This window comes from Choloepus didactylus, chromosome 6 (genome assembly GCF_015220235.1).
Source record: "Choloepus didactylus isolate mChoDid1 chromosome 6, mChoDid1.pri, whole genome shotgun sequence".
Taxonomy (NCBI): Eukaryota; Metazoa; Chordata; class Mammalia; order Pilosa; family Megalonychidae; genus Choloepus; species Choloepus didactylus.
Genome location: NC_051312.1, coordinates 35,000,616 through 35,017,968, shown reverse-complemented (window position 1 = coordinate 35,017,968; position 17,353 = coordinate 35,000,616). Strand labels below are relative to the sequence as shown.

The window sequence follows — 17,353 nt, the reverse complement described above, 5'->3', positions numbered from 1 at the left end:
AAGGAAGCCCTTGTGTTTGTCCATGAAGAGCAGGCATCGGGGGGGAGTGGTAGAAGCTTGAGTAGGCCAGCAGTGGAGTCGGAGTGAGGTGGGTGGGAAGAAGTGCCTGTGGGTCTTCCCCTCCCAGCCTCATCCCAGGGAGGGGAAGGTGAGACATTAGCTCTGTACTATCTCTGGTAGTGGGGCAGCCATCTGGGGCACCAGCTTCCTGCACATGGTGGGAAAGTGGGGGATTTTCTCGGTTGTTTCCCCTGGGCTCCTCTGAATTTCCTCCAATGCAGGGGCAGCCCTGTCTCTCTCAAGGCCTCAGAACTTCTGAGCCACAGTCTGGAAGCTATAGCCCTTTTATGCTAGCACTGGTTTGGGTTTGGCCTTGAGCCTTTGCCCCAAACCGTTAGACCCACCCTCTTCCTCTGCCCCATGGGAAGCTCGGAGGGGACGGTTATGGTTTATCAAGAGGAGAAGACGAGGATCAAACAATCAGGAGTTGGCTCTCTGGGAGGGAGGAAGAGAGGGAGCACTCGGCTGGCTGCGGTGTCACCTCAGCCTGGCCTCTCTGGGGGACGGGATGGGGCGAAGGTTAGGGGGCCGGTTTAATCTCAGCAGGAACTGCCCTGCCCACCGGCTTCCCCTCCTTTGAGCCTGGGTCTCAGGAGCCGGGAGGGGAAGCCCAGCGGTAAACATGAGCGAGTGGCACTTATTGCTTCCTTCCCGCCCTCACCCCTGAAGCTGCCAGCAGACCCGGGAGCTGGCCTTCGTAACCTGCCCAGTTGTCGTCCCTCGGGGGCTGCCTTGTTCCTGACTCACCCCTGGGGTTCCCCCCAAGCTGCGGTTTCCCTGTCAGCAGCTGATTCGCTCTGTGCTGACACGGAGAAGCAGCTGAGGGGCAGCTGAGGGGCGGGAAGAGGCCTGTATTGTGGTTCTTGGAGTTAGTTCCCAGCTCAGATCTTTACGTCTGTGTGACCCAAGACAAATTTCTCCTGCTTTATGGGCTTCCCTTCCCTGCTCTGTCTCAGTTCTCAGAGGGTTCTGCATCCTGGAAGCTGTCTTTTGTAAAGTAGAGCACGTGGGAATATACACATGCACACACACACTCTCATCATGGTCCCAGTAAGAGTGGAGCCATGTGGCTCCCCTCAGAGGATGGTATTTATTCCCACTTCCTCACTCTTGCTTTCCCTGTTCCACCGCCTGAAGCACACCCCCTTCCCCACTTCTGCTTAGCTGCAGATCAGGGAGATGGCATAGCACGGTGGTGACCAGCTGCACTCTGGAGGTGGAGCCTGGGCCCTGTCAATTCCTAGCACACATGACCTTTTCTGAGCCTCGGTTTCTGAATCTGTAAGCTGGGGATAATAACAGTAACTAGCTCAGAAGGGGACATGGGGATAAAATGAGAAGAAAAAAACGCATGTGAAGCGCTTAGCCTTTTATGCCTAGCACACAGTAAGTGCTCAGTAAACAGGAGCTATTATTTTCTGCATCTGGCCAGTCTTTAAGGCTCGCATGCAGGCTGCTTTTAAGCACCCAGGGGTTTCCCCAGAGCACCTGCCTTCTGTACAGGGTCTCCAGCATGAGTGTGTGTGTGTGTGCCCCATGACGCTGATCATTTCCGGCTGTGTGGTGCTCCCCAGCTCTTCCCGGGGTGGCAGGCTCCCTCCAGCATGACTCTAAGTTTCCTGAGGGGGAAGTAGGTCTGAAGGTCAATGGCAGACTTTCCCGGAATCGCCTCATTTCCCAGCCCCTCTCTCCTCTGTGCTGGTCTCCTCTTGGGTCCTGCTGCTATGGATATACGGGGTGTCCCTGGAACCCCTCTTGGGCAGGGACTGCCTTCTCTGTCTCTGTCTCCTTGGTTCGCGGCACAAGGCCTGGCACACAGCAGGCACTTGGGAATGATGGCTGGATGAGTAAGTGATTCTCCTCAGGGGGCTCCCAGCAGGACCCAGCTCAGGGCCAGGCACTGGGTGGCTTGTTGGCAAGGCAGAGCCAGGAGGCAGGGTCTGGGTGCCCCTACTCTGCCCTTGAGACCTGCCCTCCACCCCCTGTCCCCCAAGTCAGGGAGGCGGGAAGGAGCCTGGCAGCCTAGGACTGCTTCAGGGGGCCTTGGCCTTGCACATGAAGCCTGGCCTTTCCCCTCCTGAGAGGGGAACAACCCAACTTCCTCCAGCCCCAGCCTGGTGAGGGGCCACTCTGGCTTTTAGTGACCCCTGACTCAGCCAGAAAGGGCACCTTCGGGTCAAGAGTTATTTCAGAAGGTGCTCCTGCCCTGAGGGGCTGCTACTGTCCTGAGGGGGTGGGCAGCTCTGGGTAGCACCTCCACTCCCCCACCCCCCTTCTTTCCCTGCACTGCTGGATTGAGCGGTGATCTAGGTTAGGAGTTGCTCAGAGTTCTGGGCCTTGGCTCGTGCAGCCAAGGAGGCAAGGAAGTGGACAAAGCGCTGGAGGCCGGTGTTAGGAGCTGCAGAGTGACTCTGGCCAGGGAGGTGACCCTCTGGGCTGGTTTTCTTGCTCTTCAGACAGCAAGTGCTCCAGAAGCCTGCCTGGGTCCCAGCTGGGCCCGGGAGAGTGGGAAAGGGACTCTAGGCAGGGTCCTGTGGTGGCTAAGAGCTGGGAGTCTGGACTCGACTGCCTGAGGGTGTTCCCTGCTGCTGCTTCCCTGTGAGCTGAGTGTGGCCTTGGGCAAGTGCCTTAACCTCTCTGTGTATCAGTTCCAGCATCTGTAAAATGGAGATGGTAATAGTAGTTACCTCAGAGGGTTTCTTTGAGAATATGTTATGTATGGGAAACATTTAGGACACTGTCTGGCACATAGGAAGGGCTATACATGGGTCACCTGTTTTTGGTAGTGTTTCTACTTCCAATAGGAGGTGGGATTTAAGACTCTGAAGGCATGAGGGCTTGGTAAAGGGCTTGAGTCTAGGGATCCGGAGACCTGGGTTCTGATACCAGCTCATTCTTTACTTGCAGAGTCGCCTTGGGCAAGTAATGGCTCTTCTCTGTCGGTGTTGGTGTCCTTATCTGACAAGAGAAGAAGTTGGGATGGGTTCCTCCTAGCTAGCAAAACTGTCACCCTGCATCTGCTGCATTTGGCTTTTGTAAGCGAGGGGCATATGATACCACAGTGGGCAGCCCCAAGGCTGTATTCATGGGAAGGACTTCTGGCCTGTCCTGTGCACTGAGACCCAGCAGAGGGAAACTGCAGGTGGGCAGCTCGTGGCTGCTGCCCCAGGGGCATGGCGGACACGGTGGCGGAGCTGCTCCCCCGAGACTGTATGCCTGCTCCGTAAGGCCAGAAAGTAGACGAATCAAGTTAAAGGTAGCATCACAATGGGATTATATAGATCCAGTGACAGAGGACCTTTATCACTTTTCCCTATTTGCCAAATCTTCCTCAGGGAGACTGAAAAAAAGAACACACTCTAATGCAACAGAAAACCTACTATTTAAACAAAACAAAACAAAAAAATCTGTTATATGAACTTGGGATCCAAATACAGTTTTTGTTATTGTTTTGGTTTGTTGATAAATCATTTTTTCACAGGGGGTTGGGGATATTGGTCTGGAGTAAACCTCAATTTGTCAAGCCTCGGGGACCCCGAGGATGTGTCTGGAGGGCATACGGGGTCTACAAGCCCCATGGCCTGGGATTCAGGAGTCAGATGTGGATGGGGAATGCACTCCAGCTTCCCTCTGGGTGCAGGGCTTTTAGAAGACTTTTCAGTGGTAGGGAGAACCAGAGGGCTTAATAACCTTCAGTTTCTTCATCGGTACAATTGGGAGAATAAGAATATCCACCTCGGGATTGCTGTGAGGGTTAAATAAGCTTAATGTGTGTTGCTGAGCATTTAGAGAGGACCCCTCTTCTTCTAAATGTGGAATCAAGTGAGAAGAAAAGTTGACAAAGATGACACTCAGAGCATTACTGACGCGGCGTTAGATCTGAGGGCTCACTGACCGCCTGTCCTGGCATTGGAGGTGCCTGCCCAGCCATGGGCAGGGCTGGACGCGGGCCAGCCTCCCTGCAGGACCAGCTGGTAGGACCAGAAAACAGTCCAGAAGGAAGGCTGCCTGCAGGCAACCAGGCTTTGTGAGAGGCGGGCACCACTGAGCATGCCCAGTGCGTCTCCCAGACAGATGGGCCAGACTGGGGCGGGGAGTGAAATGAAGAAGGGGCGGAGCCAGGCCAGAGGTGTGCCTCCTGGTAGGGGTCCCTCAGCAGGGAAACAAGTGGAGAGTGGAGGATGCGTTCCTCCTTACACATAAGGAACTCTGAATGGTGTGCTGTATGCTGGAAGCACTCAATAAATGTTAAATGGTTGTTGCTGCTAATAATTATTATTATTATACTACAGCTGGAAAATCACTCTCCCACTCACTGTCTTAGTGGCTTGTCAGCATTTCTCTGGGAGAAGGAATATTAAAATATTGCTGTGGGATCTGATGAGACACCATCATTTGTAGAGGAAATAGAAACTCAGCGCCGTGGGAAGTGATTTAGTCTGAGGTTGGGCAGCACGTGAGGGGGCCGCCAGGCCTTGGGCCACCCTTGGTCCCTGACCCCTGCCCTCTCTGAAGATACGGTAGAGGCAAAACAGGGTGAGGGAGGGTGCGTCGTCTACTCTGGCACTAGGCAGTTAGAGTCCATCTGAAAACTCTGATCACCTTTCTCCCTGCCCCACACCTTCCCTCGGCAGGTGTCGTGGTTCTCAAACTTTGTGCATGTCAGAAATCCCTGGAGAGCAGCCAGTTAGAGACCAGTGGGGCTGGGCTTACAGCTCGGCCACCTCCAGCCCCTCTCGCCCTGATGTCAGCCAGTCCCGGTGTGGGCCAGCTCCCCCCTCTGCTTGCTGCTTACCTTTGGGCAAATTTCTCAACTTCTCAGAGCCTTGACTTCCTTATCTGTGAAATGGGAAGCAATACCGGTACCTTTCTTACAGGCTGTGTGAGGGTTAAATGAGCTACTGTGGGTGAAATGCTTAGTGGTGAGTTTGGCACTGAGTGTGCCCCCAATAAAGGCCAGTGGATGAAAAGGCTATGAAGGTGAAGCCTGATCCTGCCACTCCTTTGGGGAAATACCAAGGAGTGTCCTCTCCAAAGGCTGAGGTCCCTCATCTGGAGCAGAAGATCTCTTCTGGGCTCTTTGGGGCTCTGGGGATCAGGATGGGCCTTAGGCCCCTGTGGTCTTAGTTCTCTGTCAGACTCTCTGAGCCCAGCCTGGATCTGCATGCTGTTGGCCTAGATTTGGAGGCTACCGTCTAGATTCACAGGATCTTGGGGTTGTGGGCAGCCCTGTGATTCATTGAGTCAGCCTACCTACCTGGTCTGATCCCCTCAACAGCATCCAGCCTTTTTTTTTTTTTTTGCATACTTTAAGATTTGGGGAGCTCATTACCTTCCATCTCTGGGCACATCTGACTCTGAAAAATATGGGGAGGAACTTGAAGAAATCCAGTTGACAAAACTCCGCAAGCCTCCACTTGTTTATCCTGATCGTACTCGTTGGGACCACATGGAATGCAGCAGGAGTCTCCAGGCCAGTGGTTCTGACGTAGGAGACATTTGTCAACTTTTTAAAAAACCTTCATCTCAGTCTGAACCAAGTGACTACTTTGGAAACATTTGAAAGATAAAGAACAGACGCAAAGAAGGAAATAACCACTCAGATAACCACTGAGAACAGTTTGGTATTTTTGCTCTTTTTTTTTTAAACAGAGATTGGTATCACACCAACTGAACCACTTCCTGTGCTGCTACTTTTTCCTTAACATTATATAGGGAGGATTTTTCCACGTCATCAAATACTCTTCTGCAGCATGTTTCCTGGTGCCATAGCCTCTTACCACATGGATCTACCATGACCTGATTAAGCATTGCCCAGCTGTTGCGCAATTAGACTGTTTTCAATTTTTTATTAGTGTCCACAAGGCTGCAGTGAACGCTCTGTCCATATGTATATTATGTGCTCGACCCTAATGATTGCTATGGAGTGAATTCCTAGAAGTGGATTTCCTGTTGTGTGGTTTTTAAGCTCAAGGTCTGAGGACCAGATTCTCAGGCAAAAACCCTTTTCGCAATACCGCTAGGCTTAACCCCAAAATTTAGCTCCAGTCCCACTTTGGGGGGGGGACACTGTCTGCTCATCTGTGCTAGTTAACAAGCCTGCAGAAGGAAGAAGGCAGGCCTGTGGGGATGTGTGTGAAAGAGACAGAAAGAGACAGATATTATTTTCTCTTCGATAATAGACTGACTTTTGACCCTCCTCCACTCTTCTCTCTGGGACCTCATTAACTAATTATGGGGTTCCTTTACTATTTAATGACCTTTCTCCATGATGGCTCCTTCCTCCCCAACAGCCTTCTGGAAGCCAGGGAAAGGGAAGGGGAAGGTGAGTCAGTGGGAGGAACTTTCTCCAGAGTAGGAGGTGGGTCGTGGGGTGGTGCAGTGGTTCTCAAACTTGACATACATCAGTCAACCGGAGGGTTTGTTAAATGCAGATTGCTGGGCCCCACCCCCAGGGTTGCTGATTCCACTGAGCTGGGTGAGGCCTGAGAATGTGCATTTCTAATGCATTCCCAGGGGATGCTGTTGCTGCCTGGAACGAGTAGATGGGGTAGGGGAGGCTGGGTCATGTGTTTCAGCTCCTGGCAATAGGAAGCTTTGCCCTGTTTAACAAATACTCATGCCTGTGCAGCCTGGACTCACCCCCTCCCCAGCCTGCACTTCCCCATCCCTTCTCCAACATGTCATGTGTAGATTGGGAGCTTTATGGGCACCAGGACAAGATGATTATTATCATCTCCATTCTACAGAAAGGAAAACCAAGGCTCTGAGAAGTGACCTGATGGGTCTGAGGTACTCTGAGCCAGCAGGAGCTGAACCTGCCCCTGCCCTCCCACCCCCCTTCTGGATTCCTTCCATGCCTGTCTGGGGCAGGAACAGCGGTGCCTTCCCTGAGCTGACCCAGGGGACCCAAAGTGAGGAGGCCTGGGAGGCAGGGACCCCCATATTGTCTCTGAGCCAGGATCTCAGACATCCTACTTTTCTATCCCTCCACGAACTATTCAGTAACATGATCTTCTTCCAAGGCTTAGTGTTCCCCAGCCAGTTATTGTTCTGGGCAGGTTATCCCGGAGGCTGGAAACTTTCTCCTGCTGAGCTTTCCAGTTTCTCCTGGGCACTGCCCAGCAGGTGCAGTAGAGGGAGGTGAGAGAGACCCCCATCTGGTCAGCAGCTGGTGCCCCAGCCCCACACTGGGCACCCTGCAACTGTGAAGTTGCGTCCTCTTCCCACCAGCATCCCCAGCTGGAGGTAATCAGTCACCATTTTACAGACAAGGAAACTGAGGCTCCAGGAGCTAAAGCAGCTGGTCCAGGGTCACGAAGCTCTAAGAGGCAGAGCTGGGGTTTCTATCCCAGACTCCAAGGCTGAGGCTCCTGGCCTGGTGTGGCAGTGGGTCCTGGACAGAGCTGGGATGTGGGAAAGGCAGATTGTCCCACCCACCATCCATGCAAAGAGGGTCAGAGCTCTCGGGATCCAGGGTCTTGCAGGCGAGGTCCAAGAGACCCAGTTCAGACCCTGCTCTGTTGGTGTCTGGCTGGGTGACCTTAGGGAAACTACTTCCCTTGTTGGGGGCGTCCAAGTCCTCGTCTATCATAATAATACCTTGTGGTTAATAGCTTTTAGTGGTGGACATTTTCTCACGTACCTACTCCCTCAAGCTTCCCAGCACCTTGTGAAGTAGGTGGGGAGGGTGTTATTAATAAGCCTGTTTTTACAGGTGATGACAGAGGCAGTAAGCTAGCTGCCCAGGGCTCCCCAGCAAAGAAGAGGTGCCAGAGCCGGGCTGTGGACTGATGTTGTCCGTCATCCAAGCCGCCTCCTAAATAAAGAGGGAGAGCTCTGCACTCCTCTCCATTCTCAGCCTTAGGATTAAAGGTCCCAGGCCTCTTAGTCAGGCTGCTGGGTCCTGAGTGCAAGGGGGCCAGGACCTCAGGAAAGGCTGGCCTGAGACCCTTGCTCTGAGCCAGGAACCCATAGGGGAAGGAAGAGGCCCTGCCCTGGGGTGACCCAGGCTGTCCATTTTTCCAGCTCCTGCCCGGGCCCTGGCATTTGAGACTCCCGGTGGTGGGAGCAGGGAGGGGTCTGACCCAGGCCCCCATCCCACTTTAGCTCCTGGCTTCCCTTCAAGATTGTGCTTGTTCTCCAAACATGCCATACAGAATTTTCCAGACTCTCTTACCTCGGTGCCTAGGCCCTGCAGCTCTGTCTGGAATGCCCTCATCAACTACCCTCTCTCCTGACCCAAGAATTCCTCATTCTTCCAGGCCGGGCTCCAGCGCTTCCTTCCTCCAGGCGGCCTCCCCTCCTGGTCCTCTGCCCCAGCCGACTCAACTGACTCAGGTTCTGTCCAGCGGGTGAACTGGCTACCTGTGTATTTGACTCCCCAACTAGGCCATGAGGCAGGGACCGTGGCCAATGTGAGTCCAAGCCCCCGCAGGGTCTGCCCTGCCGCAGGGCTCAGGGCAGCCGGCTCTGTGCCTGCTGGGGACAGCGGGCCCACTCAAGGTCAGCTGAGACCTGCGACTCTCACGCTTTGCGACTTGGGGCAAGTCACTCACCTTCTCTGACTCCTGCCTGCCTTCTAATAAGAAAGTTACTGCTTAAATGAGATCAAGTATGCACGACCCGGCATTGCCATCTAGCGGGTCCCAGGTGCTTGGGACATGCTGCCCCCTCCCCTTCTCTGGAATCATCTCAGGCTCCACTCGGCCTCCACCCACCCTGGTCCCCCTGGATGGGGTGTCTGGTTGAGCCTTGGGCCAAGGCCTGTGCTATATCTGCTCCACGTGGGGGTGTTCTAGGCTGATAATGGGGGAAGGGTTGGGTGGAGAGGAGGCATCAGCTCCAAATTTGGAGGTCTTTAATCAGGCTCTGCCATTTCTAAGCCGTGCCCCTGGGGCCTCCGCATCTGTGGAAGGGAGGTGCCTAAATCACCCGTGTCCTCAGGACCCACACGCCAGGTCAGCCGGCAGGAGGCTCCCTGGTAGAGCTGGCTGAGTAGGGGTGGGTGTCCAGGTGAGGGAGCCCCGAGCCTGGAGTCAGGCCTGTCGCTGCTCATTTATGTGCCCCTCTTCCTCCTGAGAGACCAATGGTCCCCTTTTCTCACCTGGCCCTCATGTGTGCTTGGCTCTGGGCCTGGCTTGCTGGCTCGCCCCAGGGGACGCAGCATCTCTAATTCCTGAGATGTGGTGGTGTCACTGCATGTCCTGTCCTGGAATCCCAGGCCTGATCCCTGGGGCCCAGTGGATGCACAGGCCTTTGCTATGATCCCAAGCCCCTTTCATTGTCATTTCTGTGTGTATAGCCTCCCCTTCCCCCCCACCCAGCCGCCCCCATCCCCCTGCACTGAAACCTCCTCACAGTGATAATAATCACCCACTTCCCTTCATTGGGTTAGAGCTTTTTATTTTATTTGTTTTTTACTAATCCTCACACCTCCCTGCAAGACAGGAATGAGCGGTTGTTACCCCAAAGCGAGGTTAAGGCCCACAGCTGGGCTGCACTATCCTCTACCCACCCCTGCTCCCCACTCTTGGAGGGAGTGCAAATTCTGGATTAAATTTTGCCTTCCAGAGGCCGCACCTCATCATGCCTTTCAAAAGGAGAGTAGAAAGTGGGTTGACCCGTGAGAGTAGAAGAGTTCTGGGTCTCCTGGCTCCAAGCTCTCAGGCGATAGCTTGGGGTACGGGGGTCCCAGATGTCCACCCTGCTTTAGGAGCAGGCACGGGTGAGGGAGGGAAGTGATGATAGGCCGGGGCTGGCTGGCTCTTTCCCTCCTTTCCTCCTTCCTCCTTCCTCCCCTGGGCCCCTGGGGGATGTAGGGCCCTTTGGGAGCCTGATACTCGCTCTGACATAACCACTCCTGGCCGCAGTCGTGTCCCTGTTCTGTCTGTGCTTTGTCTTCCATAGACCATAGACGTCTAGGAGGGGCTTGGCTCGCAGCAACCCAGCACCCCTTCCAGTCATAAAGACCCAGTCCGACTGCCTGCTCAGGCATCTCAGGGGGAGGCAGGGTGTCCAGGGTGCCATTCTGCAGCCCTGGAATCTGGAGGAGGCCAAGGCTGGGGAGAATGCGCTGGGGAGGGGATGGGCCATTGTTTACGGCCAGTGTGGGGGGGGGGGGTTAGTGGGGAGCCAGAGCCAGAGGCCCTCACAGAGGCCGTGGGGGAGGCAGCGCTCTTGGTTACAGAACAGTGTGTGGAGTGAGCACGCAGGGCAGGTTGTGGCGGGTGGGGATGCCTGGGCTCTCCCGGGCTTCGCTGTGGAGACCAGAAGGAATCTGAGGTCTGCAGGTTGGAGCTTGGATGCGGGAGAGGCTCCCATAATCTCGGAGGATGCCCAGGAGAGCGAGAGAGCAAAAGTGAGAGGAAAGAGCCAGCCAATTCTCAAGGTCTTGGCTAGGGCTGCTGTAGGATGCTCTGGGCCTCTCGGTGTGTCTCTCTCTCAGTCTCAGTGTCTGTCTGTCCCTGTTTCTGTGTCTCTGTCCCCCTCTCTGGGTCCCTCTCTGCCTGTCTCACTTCCCCACTCGTGCTGTCCCCACCTGCCTCTCTGGCTTCCCCACTCTCACTCTCCCCTCTGTGTCTCCCCCTCTTCCCGTCTTGCTTCCTCCTTTCTGCACCCCACCCCACCCCATCCCACTATCCCTCCAACTACTCTCGAGGCACATCTGAACCCGAGCATCCCTGGGGTACCAGGGCCCATGACCACCCTGGCTGAACCCACCCCGTGAGGAGGAGACCCCAAGGGCCTCCCCTTATTTCCAGCCCTCCTACCTGGACTGCCAGGAACCCAGGCTGGTTGAATGGCCACCGCCCTTCCTGGGAACCAGTGGCTTGAGCTCCACCCAGAGTGGGGTCAGCATGGCCCTCCGAGGGCCCAACTCCTGCTCCTGACTGTGGAAATGGATCTCTCTGGGCACTCCCCACTGAAGTTGGAGCCTGGGTACTGGGTGAGGTTCCCCGGACACTGCCAGGAGCCTCTGGGTGTGAAAGGGAGAGTCTGAGACAGATGGTCTGTCCCAGAAATTGGAAGAGACTAGAGATGGGGAGGGATGGGGCAGGGAAGACCCAGACATCCACGGACAGAGCTGTGGACACACTCGGAAGGGAAGAGACAGGTGAGGGAGAAGGACAGGGAGGGGGTGAGGCCCGGGAGAGCCTGCCTTCTGCCTCTCACCTGGGCTGAGCTGCCACTTGCTGGGCCTCAGCCTGGAAGATCCACCTCTGCCCCCAGTCTTTGGGGTTAGAGACCTGTCTCTCCCAACCTCCCCTCATCTTTCCTGTGTTTTCACCCAAGGATCTGTGGAAAGAGAAGTCATAAAGAAAACTTGCAGAACTTGGCTTTTACTGTGCCTTACCTCTCTCTCTATTCTCTCTCTATATATATCAATTATCTGTAAATCCAGAATAGCTCTCAGGTCTGTGGAAGCAGGAAGTATTTGCTCATTTTACAGATGAGGAAACCAAGTCTCAGAAAGGCTAAGTGACAGATAGGAAGGGGTAGACAGAGCCAGGGTTTGAATCCATGTCTGATCACTGCCCATTCACAGATACCCAAGTTGAGGAAATTAGGCCACCAAATAGTGCTCCAGGAGGGTCTGCACTGGAGTGTATTCTGGGAAGGCTGCCTGGAGGAGGCGGCATTGCAGCTGCCCCTTGTCCTTCCTGAGCTCACTGCCTGGGGAGGGTAGGCTGTGGCTGAAGGGCCTGCCTGCTGCCCTGTAGGGTCCCTGTTTAGAGTCCCCCTTCCCTCTCCCCCATCACCCTGCCGGGGGCCCAGGCCTACAGGCCTAGCCTTGATTTCTTAGGAATACCAGCCCTGGCCCAGAGCTTAACCCTTTGTTAGCCACCTGCTGCAGCCACCAGGCTCTGGTTTGGGTGTGCGAGCTGGTCCACAGTGCCCCTTGCGGCCCCAGAGTTTGTCTTCAATTGCTTGGATTCAGAGACTGGGCCCCCAAACCCAGTTAACCCAGGTTGGACCTTAGTGGGGCTGTTCTGACTACCTTTCATTTATCACTTTGTCTCTGCAGGCAGCAGAACAAAACAGTAAAGCACAGGGGCTCTGGTTCAGGCTGTTGGGGTGCCACCCCAGCTCTACCACCCATGTGACCTTGGGCAGCTCCCTTTACGGCTAAAGATCTCAGCTTCTTCAACTGCAAAGTGGGGTTAAAAGCAGTGCTCACCTCAGAGTGGTTGAAAGGATAAACTGAGTCACGTGCAGGCTCAGCATGATACCTGGCAGGTAGCAACCATGAAAATGTTAGCTTTTATTATTGTTAAATACGGGAAACCGTGCTCTGAAGAGCCCACCTTGACCCTCAGAGGGTGTGCTGGGCCAGGGGACTCGCCGGCTGCTTCACCATGAGGTGTGTGTGTGACTGCTGATTGTCACGTCTGTGTCCCTCCTAGGCAGGGCACTCCCTGAGGGCAGGGATGGGGTTGCATCCTCCACTTCCTGTGTCTGGCTTACAGGATCATATGACAGGGGCTCTGGATCGCATCTAGTAGACAAACAGGACACCCTCTAGGCTCTAAAGTCCTCTGATTCCTGGGAGGGTGTGTGAGCGACGTGTTTCTTCCAGTCCGTGAGGCTGGTGGTGGGAGCTGCTCACTTGTGTTCCGAGCAGCTGACTGTGTCCCCAAAGCTCTTTACATGTGTGATTTCAATTCAACAATCCTGCAAGATGTGGGTGCTACTAGTATCATCTTAGAGGTGAGGACCTTGGAGCTCAGAGTGGTTCAGTAAACTCACTTGCTCAGCTAATAGCTGAAACTCAGGTCAATCTTAAAGGAAACTTGCGCTTTATGGCCTCATAATTTTCCTGGTGCCCAAAGTAACAACATTTATGTTTGTTTGTTTGTTTTAACAACTACAGAAAGGGGGAAGGGGAGTAAGACCAGAGATTGAAAAACAAGATAGTAGGGAGGTCAAAAGCCTGCCCCTGGAGTCAGCAGGGGTTGCAGGAAGCACATCACCTGTCCAATGTGGAAACGAACAGAGCTGCATGTGACCAGCCTCTCGCCTGGGCCAACAGGACAAAGTCCAGAGAACTGGAAAGCAGTGTGCAGACGGGCCGGCTTCCAGAGCAGGGCAACCAGACCGGGCTCTCCCCCTCCTCTTCCAGCCAGAAAAGCAGTCTGAGCTCCCACGGGGTCAGTTGCCTGACTCACCCAACTGGCTGGGCAGTGGCTCAGGCCAGAGGCTCAGGGATAGAGGCCCCACCCGTGCAGAGGACAGGGGCCCTCCTTAGGCTGCCCCACCCCACCCAGCCCTGCTTATCACTGGTTCCCTCGCCCGGGAGTGGCAGTGATCGCTCTCTGACTCGGAGGCCTCCCAGCCAGGCACACCTCTGGAGGCTGCTGAAACCCCCAGAAGTCTTCAGACTGTTGGCTAGGCAATCGACAGCTTCCAGATGATAATCATCATCATCATAACTGCTAACATTTATTTGACATTTACTATATGCCAGCTACTTTATGGGTACTAATACACCACAACCCATTATTAAGTCCATTTTACAGGTAGGAATACTGAGGCACAGTAGTGACGTGATGGTCTGAAGCCACACAGCTGGGAAGATGAGGCAGTCACATCTTCAGGCGAGGAGCGTGGGAGGAATGGGCTGGCCTGGGCTGCAGCTTAGATTGAACCCTGCTGTGCCACAGCCTGAATTACTGTCACACCTGTGTGGGGTGGGAGGGCTTAGTATCCCCCTTCCCCAATAAGGAAGCAGCTCTGCAGAGGCTCCCAAGTTCAGGTGGCTGACACATGGCAGAGCCAGGGGTGGGAACCCAGGGCTGACTGTATAACTCTCAGTCCGGTGCTCCACATACCCCTCCGTGCAGATGCCCTGGTGAGCAGAGATAGAGCAGCAGGTGGAAAGAGAAGAGCTCTGGACCAGGCATCTCCAAGTCCTCCCTGCAGGCTCACCTCTGAGCTTGCCGTGCACCTGTGGCAAATCTCTTGCTCTTCCTGGATCCCTCTGAAAATGCTGTGATCTCACAGTTCTTCTCGTGCACAGTGATATTGCTCTGGGGTAAGTGACCCAGGGGGGTTGAGTCTCCAGGAAGAGACTGAAGGAGTGGGGGTGTCATTCGTCACTTTTTCCAGATGCTAGAGTGCCAGGCAGATTCTCCCAGGTCAAGTCCTGCTGCACCAGGAAACCCAGACTTCCTTGCACCCCACGTGGGAGCAGAGGGACTGGGCTATGCTGAGCATGGGTCTAAGGCAGGAATCCCAGTGCAGCTACACATAGTACAAAAGCCTGATGCCCAGGCTGTAGCCCAGACCAATTAAATCAGGATCTCTAGGCAGGGGACCCAGGCATCGGCAATTTTTAGAGCCCCCAGGGAATTCCAGGGGGTAGTCAAGACTGAAGAACCACTGCTCTAAGAGGTTTAGGAAATGGGGGAAGCCAGAAACTCCTGTCTCCCAGGTGGGCTTCTTGGGGTCAGTAACCCAAAGTGGTGTGCCTGCCTGTGTGCATGCATTTTTCCAGGGAGGGGTCCACAGCTTCCATCAGCTTTTCTGACTCAAAAGAGGTTAAATACCAGTCTCAGGAGGAAGCAGCAACTCCCACACAACCCCCACAGCCAGCAATGTGATTTCCAAAGACTGGAAACCTCCATTGCAGAATCAAAGTTGGTTTGTCTTAGCTCTTCTGGAAAACCCTCCTGGCCTCTCCCAACCCCTCTTTCCTCTCCTTCTTCCTGAAAATACCTACTGAGCATTTAGCATGTACAAGGCCCTCTCCTAGGCTCTGGATACAGGGGTGCATGGGACAGGCGTGGCCCCTGCCCTCTGAGAGCCTGTATTCTAGTGGGGTCACAGGCACGCCGTGAACAAGCAGGATAGCTGCAGTGAGCTGTGGTGAGTGCTGGGAAGGTGTACATGGACTGGGGTGACAGACTCTGGTGTCAAACCTGGCTGTACCTTAGCATCATGTGGGAACGCTGGCTCCACCCCTAGGGATTCTGATGACTTGGTCTGGGGCAGTGCCTGAACATTGGTACTTTTTATTGCCACTGTGCAGCTGGATTTGAGGCCCACTGTGTAGATCGAGTGCCAGGAAAGGCCTCCAGGAGGAGAAGGAGCCAGCCAGGGGCTTGAGGGAAAGCTACTTCTGGCAGTGGAACCTCAAGGACAAAGGCCCTGGGGTGGGAAAGGGCCTGGTGTCCTGGAACAATGGGGGAGGCCAAAAGGAGTGTTCGTATGCGGGTTTGGGGGAGGTGATAGTAAGGAGGACAGGGGAGGGGCAGGGGCAAACCAGGCAGGGCCCCACCAGCCATGTAGGAGTCTGGATTTTATACCCAATACATCGGTAGCTATAGCTAATATGTTGGAGGCCTGCAGGCAGGGGAGTGACAAGATTCAATTTGCATTTTTAAAAGAACACTCCCTGCTATGTGGATAATGGAGTGGGGGGAGCAGGTCTTGGCCAGGAAGCTGTGCTTGTTTGGGGAGGAGTTGGTAGCATAGGGCCCAGAGAAGGGGTAGACTGGAGACACATTTTGGTTGTGGGGATTGAGGAAGAGGGGGACCCAAGCGTGGCTCTTAAGTGTGTGGCTTGAGCCAGTTGGTGGGTGGAAGTCCTGTTTACTCCCCTCCTCTGAATCCTGGAATGCCAGCCATGAAGGGACCCTCGAGGGCCGCTGGCTCGGCGTTTCCTAAGATATGTGCCATGTGGTATTAAGAGCTATTAAGGGAAAAATGGTTTCAGATCAGTTTGGAAACGACTCCGCCGTGTTTCCTAGTGGACATCTCAGAGACTTCGGTGGTTAATGCACGGCAGCTCTCCACGGGGAGAGGGATTGGGGCTCCACATACCTGGTGACGGTAATATCTTTTGTTGTCCACAGTGCATCTTCTAGGACCTGTGTTCTGGGAACACAGCGTTCCGGGAAACGCTGCTCTGTCCGGGCCTATTTGACAGGTGAGGAGGCAGCCCGGGGAGGGCCTTTGTTGATGCTGGGCCAGGGGCCCCTGTGGCCTGAGAGCAGGGGCTGAGCCCACGTGCCGAGCAGGCCTGCAGCGCTGGGGCCACCACACCACTTGGGTTCCCCAGGGCTGTTGGGGGACGACTGGGTTCTGCCATCAGGCTAGGAGGGCTCAGCCCTCAGGGGAAGGACAAGCCAAATCTCCTTCTCCACAGATGAAGCTCACAGGACCCAACACAGAGAAGGAGTTATACTCGAGACCACCCTCCTCCAAACCCACCTCCTGTGCCCCAGGGCTTGGGGGGAAGCTGAGAGAGCTTGGCAGTGGGTCCTGGCATTCTAAGCTGGCTTGGGGTGCTCACGCCACGTGTCCCCCACCCAGCTTGGTAGACTGAGGACACAAGGTTTCAGACATGGGTCTCAGACTCTCGTCAGGTGGATGAGCGCTTGAAAGTCCTGGTGTTCTTTGTGGAAGTCCATTCATCCCTCCGCCCCTCTGCCTCCCCCCCGCCGTACCCTTCATCTGTTCTTTCATTCAGCAGCATTGATTGGGGGCCTACTTTGTTCTCATGAACATGGAGTCCCTCCCCTCAAGGTGTCACAGTGCACAGGGGGGATGGACAAGTTAGTAGAAAATTACTGAATGGCATGGTGAGTTATAAGAGCAACCATCATTTACTGAAAGCCTGCTATGTGCTCAGCATTTTACATGTTATCTCATTTAATCCCTGGACGAATCTGCAAAATAGGTTTTATTTTCCTCATTTCACCAATGAGGAAAGTGAGGCCCAGAGAGGTTAGGTCATTTGTTCAAGGTCACATAGCCAGGAGGTGATGCCATGGATTCAAACACAGGCAGTCTCGTGCCAGAACCTGGAGCTACTCCAACATCTGGTGCTATTAGAAGGAAGCAGAGAGGAAATGCCACTAACCAGCATGTTATAAAGGGGGTGGCAGTGGCAGTGGTGACAAGGCTGGCTGGGGGAGGAGGTTTCTTGGAGGAGCTGAGTATTGGAGGGAGACTAGAAGTTAGTAAAACATTAATATAATAATTTCATTGTACAAACTGATTCAACATAAAATTATATATTAGTCAATTTAAGCTGTAGTAGCTTGGAAATGATCAATTTACCTGCTGTAAAGTATAATATAAAATTGACACCTCATCCCCACTGCTCACACAGCTGTCAGTGACTGCTCCAGAATTTTCCAGTAAGATGTGTTTGCAGCTGGTTCCCTCATTTTGTTGGCCATCAGTACACACTCCAGCAGGAAAGCCCAGACAGATCCTCCAAGTTTGCAGAAAATGTATACATAAGAGCTTAATATGGATGGTGTTTTAGTTTCGTAGGCTGCTC

General features: G+C 54.2%; 1 protein-coding gene across 4 annotated transcripts in view; it reads left to right on the top strand.

The window, feature by feature from the left end:
• Positions 1-17,353, top strand: part of CD82 (CD82 molecule) — a 48,876-nt gene that overhangs the window by 2,797 nt on the left and 28,726 nt on the right. For 2 of the 4 annotated variants that reach the window (XM_037838709.1, XM_037838711.1), the window contains exon 2: positions 15,918-15,991. The exons of 1 other annotated variant lie outside the window; for it this stretch is intronic. The gene's annotated coding sequence lies outside the window, so the exon portion shown is untranslated. Of the gene's footprint in view, positions 1-11,119; positions 14,096-15,917; positions 15,992-17,353 lie in introns of those variants that run through there. One more of the 4 variants, XM_037838710.1, reaches the window with a different exon arrangement.